The sequence below is a fragment of the Macaca fascicularis genome, chromosome 10 (assembly GCF_037993035.2).
Source record: "Macaca fascicularis isolate 582-1 chromosome 10, T2T-MFA8v1.1".
NCBI classification, from domain to species: Eukaryota; Metazoa; Chordata; class Mammalia; order Primates; family Cercopithecidae; genus Macaca; species Macaca fascicularis.
The window spans coordinates 9,215,956-9,226,996 of record NC_088384.1 but is presented as its reverse complement, the minus strand read 5'-3'; positions in this window follow the sequence as shown (position 1 = coordinate 9,226,996).

Here is an 11,041-nt window from a genome sequence, read left to right as displayed (position 1 = left end):
GCACCTGTAGTCCCAGCTACTTGACAGGCTGAGGTGGGAGGATCACTTGAGCTCAGGAGTTGGAGGCTGCAGTGTTATGATTGTACCACTTGCACTCCAGCCTGGGTGACAGGAAAAAAAAAAAAAAATCTCTACTAAAAATACAAAAATTAGCCGGGCATGTTGGTGGGCGCCTGTAGTCCCAGCTACTCGGGAGGCTGAGGCAGGAGAATGGCGTGAACCTGGGAGGCGGAGCTTGCAGTGAGCCGAGATGGCGCCACTGAACTCCAGCCTGGGCGAGAGAGGGAGACTCCATCTCAAAAAAAAAAAAAAAAAAAAAAAAAAAAAAAAAAGTTATTTCGGCAGGGCACGGTGGCTCACGCCTGTAATCCCAGCACTTTGGGAAGCCGAAGTGGGTGGATAACCTGAGGTCAGGAGTTCGAGACCAGCCTGGCCAACATGGTGAAACCCCATCTCTACTAAAAAATACAAAAATTGACTGAGCATGCTGGTGGGCGCCTGTAATCTCAGCTACTCGAGAGGCTGGGGCAGGAGAATCATTTGAACCCAGGAGGCAGAGGTTGTAGTGACCTGAGATCATGCCACTGGCACTCCAGCCTGGGCCACAAGAGCGAAACTCTGTCTCAAAAAAAAAAAAAAGTGTCATTTCAATGAACATGCTTGAGCATGCTATACCCAGCACTGTGCTTGGCAGTATGAATGACACAGCCTCTGCTTCCATGTTAAATTCCTGGTAACCTGCCGGGCTCTTTCCCTTCCTGGGAACCCACCCCCTGTCCCCCACTGCACCCCTATCACAGGGGAAGTTGGAAGCACTCTGCTCAACCCAGGCTGCATTGCCCACTCTTGATAGTTTGGGGCATTTGGGGTGGATTTTCCCGTGGAAGGATCTTGAAGCAGACTGACTTGCCGGCTGCTGTTCTCTGATGGGAAGGGGGTCCTTGAGATGGCCCCCCAATAAGGTTCTTTTGATTGAGAGATGATGTATGAAATGGGATGGGGGAGAGGGCTTCCTCTGACAAAGGAAGGTGTAGAAGCTTCTCCTGGAGTTGGGCAGGGAAGGGTTAATCAACTAGAAAAATGCTGTCTGAGAGCCTGTCTCCCATAGGCAGCCAGATTGAGGCATGAAGAGGAGGAGCTGGCTTGATGGTGTGGTGAATGAGTTCTCCCTGCATCTGTCTTTACATGGCCTTCTTACAGGGACATCAGTCATTAGATTTAGGCCCCATCCTAATCCAGTATGACCTCATCTTAAGATGATTACATCTGTAAAGACCCTATTTCCCAATCAGGTTGCATTCACAGGTATCGGCAGTCAGGACTTCAACATATCTTTCTGGGGGACACAATTCAACAAGGCTCAATGAGGAAAGAACATTTTGATTAGAAGGGAACAGCAAGAGCAGAGGCCCCAGGGCCGCCCAAGGTGGATGCCCCTGTCCCTGCCCACTGTTCTCTTGGGATTCCACAGATCCTGGTGCCTGGCAGCTGCGGAAACAGAGATGGGAGGCAGCTGACCCTCTGGACATCAGGCCTTCTCAGCCAGCCCTGCCCAGCCTGGTGCCAGAGGAGGGCCCTGCCTGCCCGCCCCTCCTCCCTCTTCCTCCCTGGTCCTCACTCCCACCCACATCCCAAGATGGACAAGGACAATAAAAGCTGTTTCATAAGCAGCTGGTGATTAATTGCCAAGTTAATTAAAGAGGCAGTAATTGCCGTCTGATTTCAGAGGAAGGAGTGATGTCTTGGACAGGGGTGGGTGGTCAGCTTAGGTCTCCCTGACAAGGCAGAGCCAGAAGACAGAAAGGATTTGAAAAGCCAGGAAGGAAAAACAGGTTCACTTATTTTTTAATTTTTTAAATGGTGTCTTGCTCTGTCTCTCAGGCTGGAGTGCAGTGGTGGCACAATCTTGGCCCACTGCAACCTCCACCTCCGAGGTTCAAGTGATTCTCCTGCCTCAGCCTCCCAAGTAGCTGGGACTACAGGTGCATGCCACCACAGGCCACCAATTTTTTTTTTTTTTTGACGGAGTCTCGCTCTGTTGCCGGGCTGGAGTGCAGTGGCATGATCTCCGCTCACTGCAACCTCTCTGCTCACTGCAACCTCTGCCTCCTGGGTTCAAGCAATTCTCCTGCCTCAGCCTCCCTAGTAGCTGGGACTACAGGCGTGCACCACCACACCCAGCTACTTTTTGTATTTTTAGTAGAGACAGGATTTCACCATGTTGGCCAGGCTGGTCTTGCGCTCCTGACCCCAGGTGATCCTCCTGCCTTAGCCTCCCAAAGTGCTGGGACCACAGGCAGGAGCCACTGCATCCATCCAAAGCACCCTCTTTCTAAAGGTGCAACTGTTGGCTGGGCGCAGTGGCTCACCCCTGTAATCCCAGCACTCTGGGAGGCCGAGGCGGGTGGATCACCTGAGCTCAGGAGTTCAAGACCAGCCTGGCCAACATGGTGAAACCCTGTCTCTACTAAAAATACAAAAATTATCCGGATATGGTGGCATGCATCCATAGTCCTAGCTACGTGAGAGGCTGAGGCAAGAGAATCGCTTGAACCTGGGAGGTGGCGGTTGCAGTGAGGCAAGATAGCACCATTGCACTCCAGCCTGGGTGACAGAGGAAGACTCCATCTCAAAAAAAGACAAAACAAAACAAAACAAAACAAAACAAACAAGGGGGTGCTTCAGTCATAGCTGCAATATTTCATTTGACAGAGTCAGATGGGAGACTTAGATGCTTAAGCTTATCTTTGTACTTTTCTATGTCTTTGAAATATTTCATTAACATCCACACACATACAAAAATGGCAGGGGAGAGGTTAAGTGTTTCTAAATTCTAGTTTGGGATTTATAAATGGCTTCAAATACCAGTGTGCCTTACTTTACACAATGGAGAGGGTCTTAAAATTCTGTGTAAATTGAATCTCGTTGGCCCACCCGGTACATCTTAACACCACTGATGCTCTAGCTTCATTTCTGATTGATTTTCCCTGGCAGAGCTACCAAATTCTTTGCTTTAAGTGTCAGGCTCTCTCTGTCAAGTAGTTAATGACCTATAAAGCACTTAAAACGTACTGGAGGAGATGCGATTTGGAGGCACCCTGCAGTGTATCCTCTCTTATTGTCGGTAATCACCCCTCATTTATTTGCTCTTATTGGTTTGGAATTTGCTATCAGGTTTTCCTAAAGCTGAGCCCACCAAGAATGGTCCAATTCTATGCGGGCCCAGATGGGTGCCTGGATTGGAACCTAGGGGCAGTGGGCAGCCAGTGTGGCCTCTTTCCTCACAAGCCCTTCGGCTTGGGTGCCCTGGTCATCTCTTGGCCACACATTCAGCGGCTCTGCCACTTGCCAGCTGAGTGACCTTGAGCATTCAGTTACCCCCTTCAAGCCTCACTTTCCTCCTCCACACTGCCCCAGAGCTGGTGCCTGCCCCTGGGCAACTGGAAAACGACTGCAGCCTGGTGAGGTCAGTGCTGAGAGTTGGAGAAGAAGCCCAAGGTCAGGGTGAGCACGGAGGTCATGACCGAGGCAAGCTCCCGGGTCAGAGGCCATAGGAAGCATCCCCAAGGAGCACAAAACAGGGTGGGCCACTGACCGGGGGGCAGGAGAGCCTCTCAGAGAGGGGTCCAGCCTGGGAAGCAGAATAGGCTCTTCTAGGAGGGAAAGTGTCTTCAGTTCCTTCCTTCCTTCCTTCCTTCCTTCCTTCCTTCCTTCCTTCCTTCCTTCCTTCCTTCCTTCCTTCCCTCCCTCCCTCCCTCCCTCCCTCCCTCCCTCCCTCCCTCCTTTCTTTCTTTCTTTCTTTCTTTCTTTCTTTCTTTCTTTCTTCTTTCTTTCTTTCTTTCTTTCTTTCTTTCTTTTTTTCTTTCTTTCTTTCTTTCTTTTTTTCTTTCTTTCTCTTTCTTTCTCTTTCTTTCCTTGAGATAGAGTCTTGCTCTGTCACCCAGGCTGGAGTGCAGTGGCGTGATCTTGGCTCATTGCAACCGCCATCTCCCAGGTTCAAGCGATTCTCCTGCCTCAGCCTCCTGAGTAGCTGGAACTACAGGCATGCACCACCACACCTGGCTAATTTTTGTATTTTTAGTAGAGAAAGGTTTCGTCATGTTGGCCAGGCTCGCCTCAAACTCCTGATCTCAGGTGATCCACCTGCCCTCAGCCTTCCAAAGTGCTGGGATTACAGGCGTGAGCCACCGCACCTGGCCTGTGTCTTCATTTTCTATGGCTGCTGTAACTAATCACCACAAACCTGGTGACTTAAAACAACACACATTATCCCTACTGAGAAGCTGGGAGAAAAAAGAAAAAAGAAAAAAGAAAAAAAAAAAAAAATATATATATATATATATTTTTTTTTTTTGAGACGGAGTCTCGCTCTGTCGCCCAGGCTGGAGTGCAGTGGCCAGATCTCAGCTCACTGCAAGCTCCGCCTCCCGGGTTTACGCCATTCTCCTGCCTCAGCCTCCCGAGTAGCTGGGACTACAGGCGCCCACCATCATGCCCGGCAAATTTTTTGTATTTTTTAGTAGAGACGGGGTTTCACCAGGTTAGCCAGGATGGTCTTGATCTCCTGACCTTGTGATCCGCCCGCCTCGGCCTCCCAAAGTGCTGGGATTACAGGCTTGAGCCACCGCGCCCGGCCGAAAAAAATTATATTTTAAAAACCCACAACACACAATTTATTTTCTTACAGTTCTCAAGACCAGAAATTCAGGATCAGTTTCAACATGCAGAAACCAGGCTGTTCACAGGGCCACGTTCCCTCCAGAGGCTTTGAGCAGAGTATCTGTTTCCCTGCCCTCTCCTGCCTCTGGGGCTCCATTCCCCAGCTGTGGCATCTTCTTCCACCTTCAAAACCAGCGGCGTAGCATCTTCAGACCTCTTTCTCTGCTTCCATCATCACACCGCCTTCTGCCTTTGGTCTGTAATCTCCCTCTGCATCCCTCTTATAAGGGCATTTGTGATTGTAATGATCCAGGATAATCTCCTCATCTCCAGATCCTTAATCACATCTGCAGCACCTTTGCAATATAAGGTAACATTCACAGGTTCCAGGGATTAGGATGTGGACATCTTGGCGATCGTGGGATTCTTCAGCCTACCACAGAAGGCCACCAACCAAAGTGGTTCAGATCATGGATTCTGAAGCCACTGCTGGGGTCTGAATCTCAACTGCACCATCTGCCAGCTACGTGACCTTGGGCGAGTTGTTATAGCTCTCTGAGGCTCAGTTTCCTCATCTGCAAAATGGGATCAATGCTTACTTACCACCACAGATAAAAACTCAATAGCCATTTAACTGTCACACAGGTAGAGGGAGTTTCATGTGCCAGAGCCTGGACCTTGAAAGAGGCCCCAGCAGGGCCCTTCTGTAGGAGGAAGGGAGGAATGGCAGGAAAGGGGACGGGCAGGGCAGGTGGAGGAAGAAGCTGAAGCATGTCCCAGGGAAGTGTGTGTGTGCTCTGTCCTAAGGGTAATGAACAGGGGACAACAGAAGGTGTTTAAGTAGGGCAATTTTTTTGGTTTATTTTTGGTTTGTGTTATTGAAATGTAATTCACATATTATAAAATTTACCCTTTTAAAGTGTACAATTCAATGAATTTTAGCATATTCTCGAGGTTGTCTAACCATCACTGCTGTCGCATTCCAGAACATTTCCATTACCTCATGAAAAATCCCCATACCCATTAGCAGTTTTTTGGGGTTTTTGTTTGTTTGTTTGTTTGTTTCTTTGAGACGGAGTCTCACTCTGTCGCCCAGGCTGGAGTGCAGTGGTGCTATCTCTGCTCACTGCAAGCTCCGCCTCCCAGGTTCACACCATTCTCCTGCCTCAGCCTCCCGAGTAGCTGGGACGACAGGCACCCACCACCCGCGCCCGGCTAATTTTTTGTATTTTTAGTAGAGATGGGGTTTCAGCATGGTCTTGATGTCCTGACCATGTGATCCACCCGCCTCAGCCTCCCAAAGTGCTGGGATTACAGGCACAAGCCACCACGCTGGGCCCTGCCCAGCTAATTTTTTGTATTTTTAGTAGAGACGGGGTTTCACTGTGTTAGCCAGGATGGTCTCTATCTCCTGAGCTCATGATCCGCCCACCTTGGCCTCCCAAAGTATTGGGATTACAGGCGCGAGCCACCGTGCCCGGCCAGCAGTTTTTTTTTTTTTTTCTAGACGGAGTCTCACTCTGTCGCCCAGACTGGAGAGCAGTGGCACCATGTCGGCTCACTGCAACCTCAGTCTCCTGGATTCAAGCAATTCTCCTGCCTCAGCCTCCTGAGTAGCTGGGATTACAGGCGCCTACCACCACGCCCAGCTAAGTTTTATATTTGTCGTAGAGATAGGGTTTCATCATGTTGGCCAGGCTGGTCTCAAACTCCTGACCTCTGGTGATCCACCCACCTCAGCCTCCCAAAGTGCTAGGATTACGGGCAAGAGCCATTGTGCCTGGCCGTCTGGCTAATCTTTGTATTTTTAGTAGAGATAGGGTTTCACTGTGTTGGCCAGGCGTGGGCCACTGCGCCTGGCCCTCATTAGCAGTTCTAAAGCAATCTGCAATCTTGAACTCCAGGCTTGAACCCAGGAAGAAGGCAGGGGTGTCTTGAGCACCACAATGACCATCCGTATTTCTGGAACTGGTCACTTGGCTGTGGGTCCTACCCTTATCCCTGAGACTCAGCTGCACAGACTTGTCCCAATGGGTCAGGAAGGACAGCAGCTCTCTTGGCTCCACGGCCGTCACATGACATGCCATGGTTCCCCACCCATAAGGGGCAGGAGATTGTGGGGCTGCTGGAGGAAGCTGCGGGGGCATTTGAGGTTGAGTGCTGGCTAAGCAGCAATGGCTCATGCCGGTAATCCCAGAACTTGGGAGGCCAAGGTGGCAGGATCGCTTGAGCTCAGGTGTTTGCAACCAGCCTGGGCAACGTGGCAAAACCCAGTCTTTATGAAAAATACAAAAAATTAGCCAGGTGTGATGGTGTGCACCTGTATCCCAGCTACTCAGGAGACTGAGGCAGAGGACGACTTGAGCCCAGGAGGTTGAGGCTGCAGTGAGCTGTGATCGCACCACCGCACTCCAGCCCGGATGACAGAGTGAGACCCTGTCTCAAAAAAACAAAAACAAAAACAAAAACAAAAAACAACCACCAAAAAAACAAATTAAAAAAATTTTTTTGAAAACCATCCAATCAGTTAGAGAAAGAGAAAAAATGGAGCTTCTCCAGTGCTCCGCACACACCTCTGTCACCCACCCCTGGCCGGGCTCAGTTCTGCTGGGTACTTGGGGGAGTCCCAGGCCCCAAATGGTGAGGGACATGTGGCCTAGCCTAGAGGCAGCTGCGGCAGGAGGGAGGCCATCTGGTGAGGCTAGAGGTAGCGGTCAGGACATTGCTGAGTCCGCTGAGCCATCCCCTGGCAGTCACAAGGGCTTCTGGGATCAATTAGCAGAACCACCCTAACAGGGCTCATGGCCCCTGACGCAGGCACGTGTCCTCAGAGCCTCTTGACAGCCTTGGCAGCCAGGAATCCAAGGGAGGTGGGGGAGGGGATGCCGGCCTTTCCCCTGTGCCTGGCCTCGCCTCCAACAGCTCAGCACAGAGCCTCCCCAGCTCTACCCATTAGGCAGAGGCTGCTGGCCTTCCAGAGCCTGCATTTTTCATTGCCTTGCTTCTCCTGGTGGTGTGGGTGCAGCAACAGTCTGTCTCAATTTTCACATATGTAAAATGGGTCACATACTAATTAAAGATCACTTCCTGGAAATCGAAAAAAAAAATTCTCCCTTTTCACTAAGAACAGGTGTTGAATCACCAGTAAAGGAAAAGACTCCTTTATGTTTTGAACAAACAGCTCCTAAGCCCCTACTGTGAGTCAGGCACAGACAAAGAGAGACAAATTAGGTATTTGCCATGCTTGGGAAACTCGGGAATTCTGGGGGGAGATGGATGTGTGTGAATTGATTTAGTTCGAAGAGGTCAAAGAAATAAGAGGATCGAGTAAACTGCTTGGTGTGGGAGGGGGCTTTAAGGAAGACTTCAGGGTGGAGGTAGCATTTTTACTTTTATTTTTTGAGACTGAGTCTTACCATGTGGCTGATATCTGTGGCGTGTGCCACCACACCCGGCTAATTTTTGTATTTTTAGTAGAGATGGGGTTTTGCCATGTTGGCTAGGCTGGTCTCGAACTCCTGACCTCAGGTGATCCACCTGCCTTGGCCTCCCAAAGTGGTGGGATTGTAGGCGTGAGCCACTGTGCCTGGCTGGAGGTAGCATTTGAGCAGGAATTCCTCAGGCAAATAAAAGGGTTCAGGGCCTCAGGGCAGGGAGAATGGTAGGAGCCCAGGCTCAGAGGTGGGGAGCTCAGCATCTTGGGGAACAGCAGACATGGACGGAAGCATGAATGGAGCTGGGGTGACTTTGGGCCAGCAGGAGTCAGTCAGAAATGAGCTGGTAGACTCCATGAAGATAGGACTGTCCATTTCTTATTCCAGCCACAGCACTGGGCTTGACACATAGTTGGAGCAACAAATGTTGTTAAAAGAATGAAGGGATGGCCAGGCATGGTGGTTCACACCTGTAATCCCAGCAATTTGGGAGGCTGAGGCAGGTGGATCACTTGAGGTCAGGAGTTTGAGACCATCCTGGCCAACGTGGTGAAACCGTCTATACTAAAAACACAAAAAATTAGCCAGGCATAGTGGCACACACCTGTGATCCCAGCTACTTGGGAAGCTGAGGCAGGAGAATTGCTTGAACCTGGGAGGCAGAGGTTGCAGTGAGAGGCAGAGGTTGCAGTGAGCCAAGATTGTGCCACTGCACTCCAGCCTGGGTCATAGGAGAGAAACCCTGTCTCAAAAAAAAAAAAAAAAAAAAAAAGGCTGAGAGTGGTAGCTCACACCTGTAATACCAGCATTTTGGGAGGCCAAGGTAGGTGGATCTCTTGAAGTCAGGAGTTTGAGACCAGCCTGGCCAATATGGTGAAACTCCGTCTCTACTAAAAATAGAAAAAAAATTAGCTGGGTGTAGTGGCATGTGCCTGTAGTCCCAGCTACCCGGGAGGCTGGGGCAGAAGAACTGCTTGAACCCAGGAGGTGGACATTGCAGTGTGCCTAGATCACACCACTGCACTCCAGCCTGGGCCTCACAGACAGACTCCATCTCAAAAAAAAAAAAAAAAAAAAAAGAGTGAAGGAGTGGTAAGAACCCTGAATGTGAGATGAAGGGGTTGAGCCCTGATCCTGTGGACAGTGGAAACCACTGTGAAGTTTGGTATAGGGTGTGAGGTAGGGGTCATGTAGAGGTTTGGCTCTCCCAGCACCAATTCTTGAGAAGACTGTTCCCCATTGAATGATGGTGGCACCCTTGTTGGAAAGAACTGACCATTACCATAAGGTATGACAGGCTTTTGAGAGAGGAATGATGTGGTCAGATATGTGCTATAGAAAGATCAGGTGAGCCTTGTTTGGACTGGGAATGGCTGGGAGGAGGAGGGGTTGGAGGGAGGCTCTTATGGGTGGACCTGATGGCAGCAGGACAGAAGGGGCATCTGAGAAGAGACATCCCTGGATCAGCCCATGGCAGGGAGCAAGGTACAGGGCTATGTCCTGAGCCAAGGCCAGGATCTGGCCCACTTGGGCCTGTGGAGCTCACTGGGGGATGGAGATGGGGCAGGCAAGGGAGAGACAGAGAAAATGCCCCCACTCCTCAGCCCCTCAAGGTCCTCAAAGTGGTAAAATAAAACCCACTCCAGATATAGCCATTTGCAAAGTCAGTTTTCAGGTAATGAGAGGATTGTAAAGGCAAAACAATGCCAATTACAGCAGCATTATCCAGGATTATAAAGCTTCTAAGAGGCGGCTCACACCTCCAGGCATGCTGTGCCTGGGAATTTCCAGGGTAGACTTGGAATCAGAGCATCCAGGCTGCCAGGATCCAGGCCTCAGAGCGGGTGTGGGCTGCCAGGGAGGCCCAATCCCTGGGGCTCTATGGACCTACCTCCATTTCCCCAAGGAGATAGAATACCAGGAGGCAGGAGGACCCCCCCAACTTACACACACACACACACACACACACACACACACATTCTGAGAAATTGGATATGAGGAATGTGAGGCTGCCAGCTCATCTCTGAAGGAAATCTGTCCTTCCATGGGCTTCCCTAGTCCTGGGGCCACCACATCCCTCCATGACTCTTTCCACCTCCCCCATCACCTCCCCCATCCGGCCTCGCGGACAGCAGGACTGCACACACACCAAAGCAGCCCAGCATTGCTCCTCCTGGGCTGTGTGACCTGGAGCCAGTCGCCTTTTCTCTGAGTGGTAGCTTCTGCTTCAGTAAAACGGGGAAATCACCCCTGCCCACCATCACAGACTTATTTTCAGGATTAAATGAAATATTCTAGATAAAGAGTCCAAGGAATAGAAACCAGCCCAACCTCAGCGCCTGGTGATTTGGTAGTGACTGTTACAACAGTGAACTTCTATGCACTGGGCCCCAGGAATCCCTCCTCATTTCCCATAGAGAAAGTTTTGCAGATGTGTGTGTGTACAAGGATATTCCCTGCAGCCCCTTATGTGAGGTTGAAAAAATCATAAACAACTGAAAAGGCCTTCGATAGGGGCGTGATTAAATTACGATCCATCTGTCCTGCAGGATCCTTTGCTGTAATTGGAGTCTGGCAGCTCCTGCATGCTGTCTCCGGCAGATCCCACCACGTGGGGCTGCATCAGCAAAGCAAGTGCAAACAACACCTACAGAATGAATCCATCGCCGCTGTTCGGAAGCCCACACGGCGCTCCAGATTTTACATGTTCACAGGTAGGCACCTAGATGCCATAAAAGCAGCGATGAAGAAAACACTCCCAAATGACCCGATTGGTTACTACTGGGGAGGGGATGGGTATGGAGGCTGGGAGGTGGCAGGTGCATCAGAGGGAGTTTCACTTTGATGTAGTTTTAATGTTTCACTGCAACATATGCCTCTGTCACCCACATATGTCACCTCCAGACACACATAAAACACACGCCAACACCAAGTGCAGGGAGTCTGGC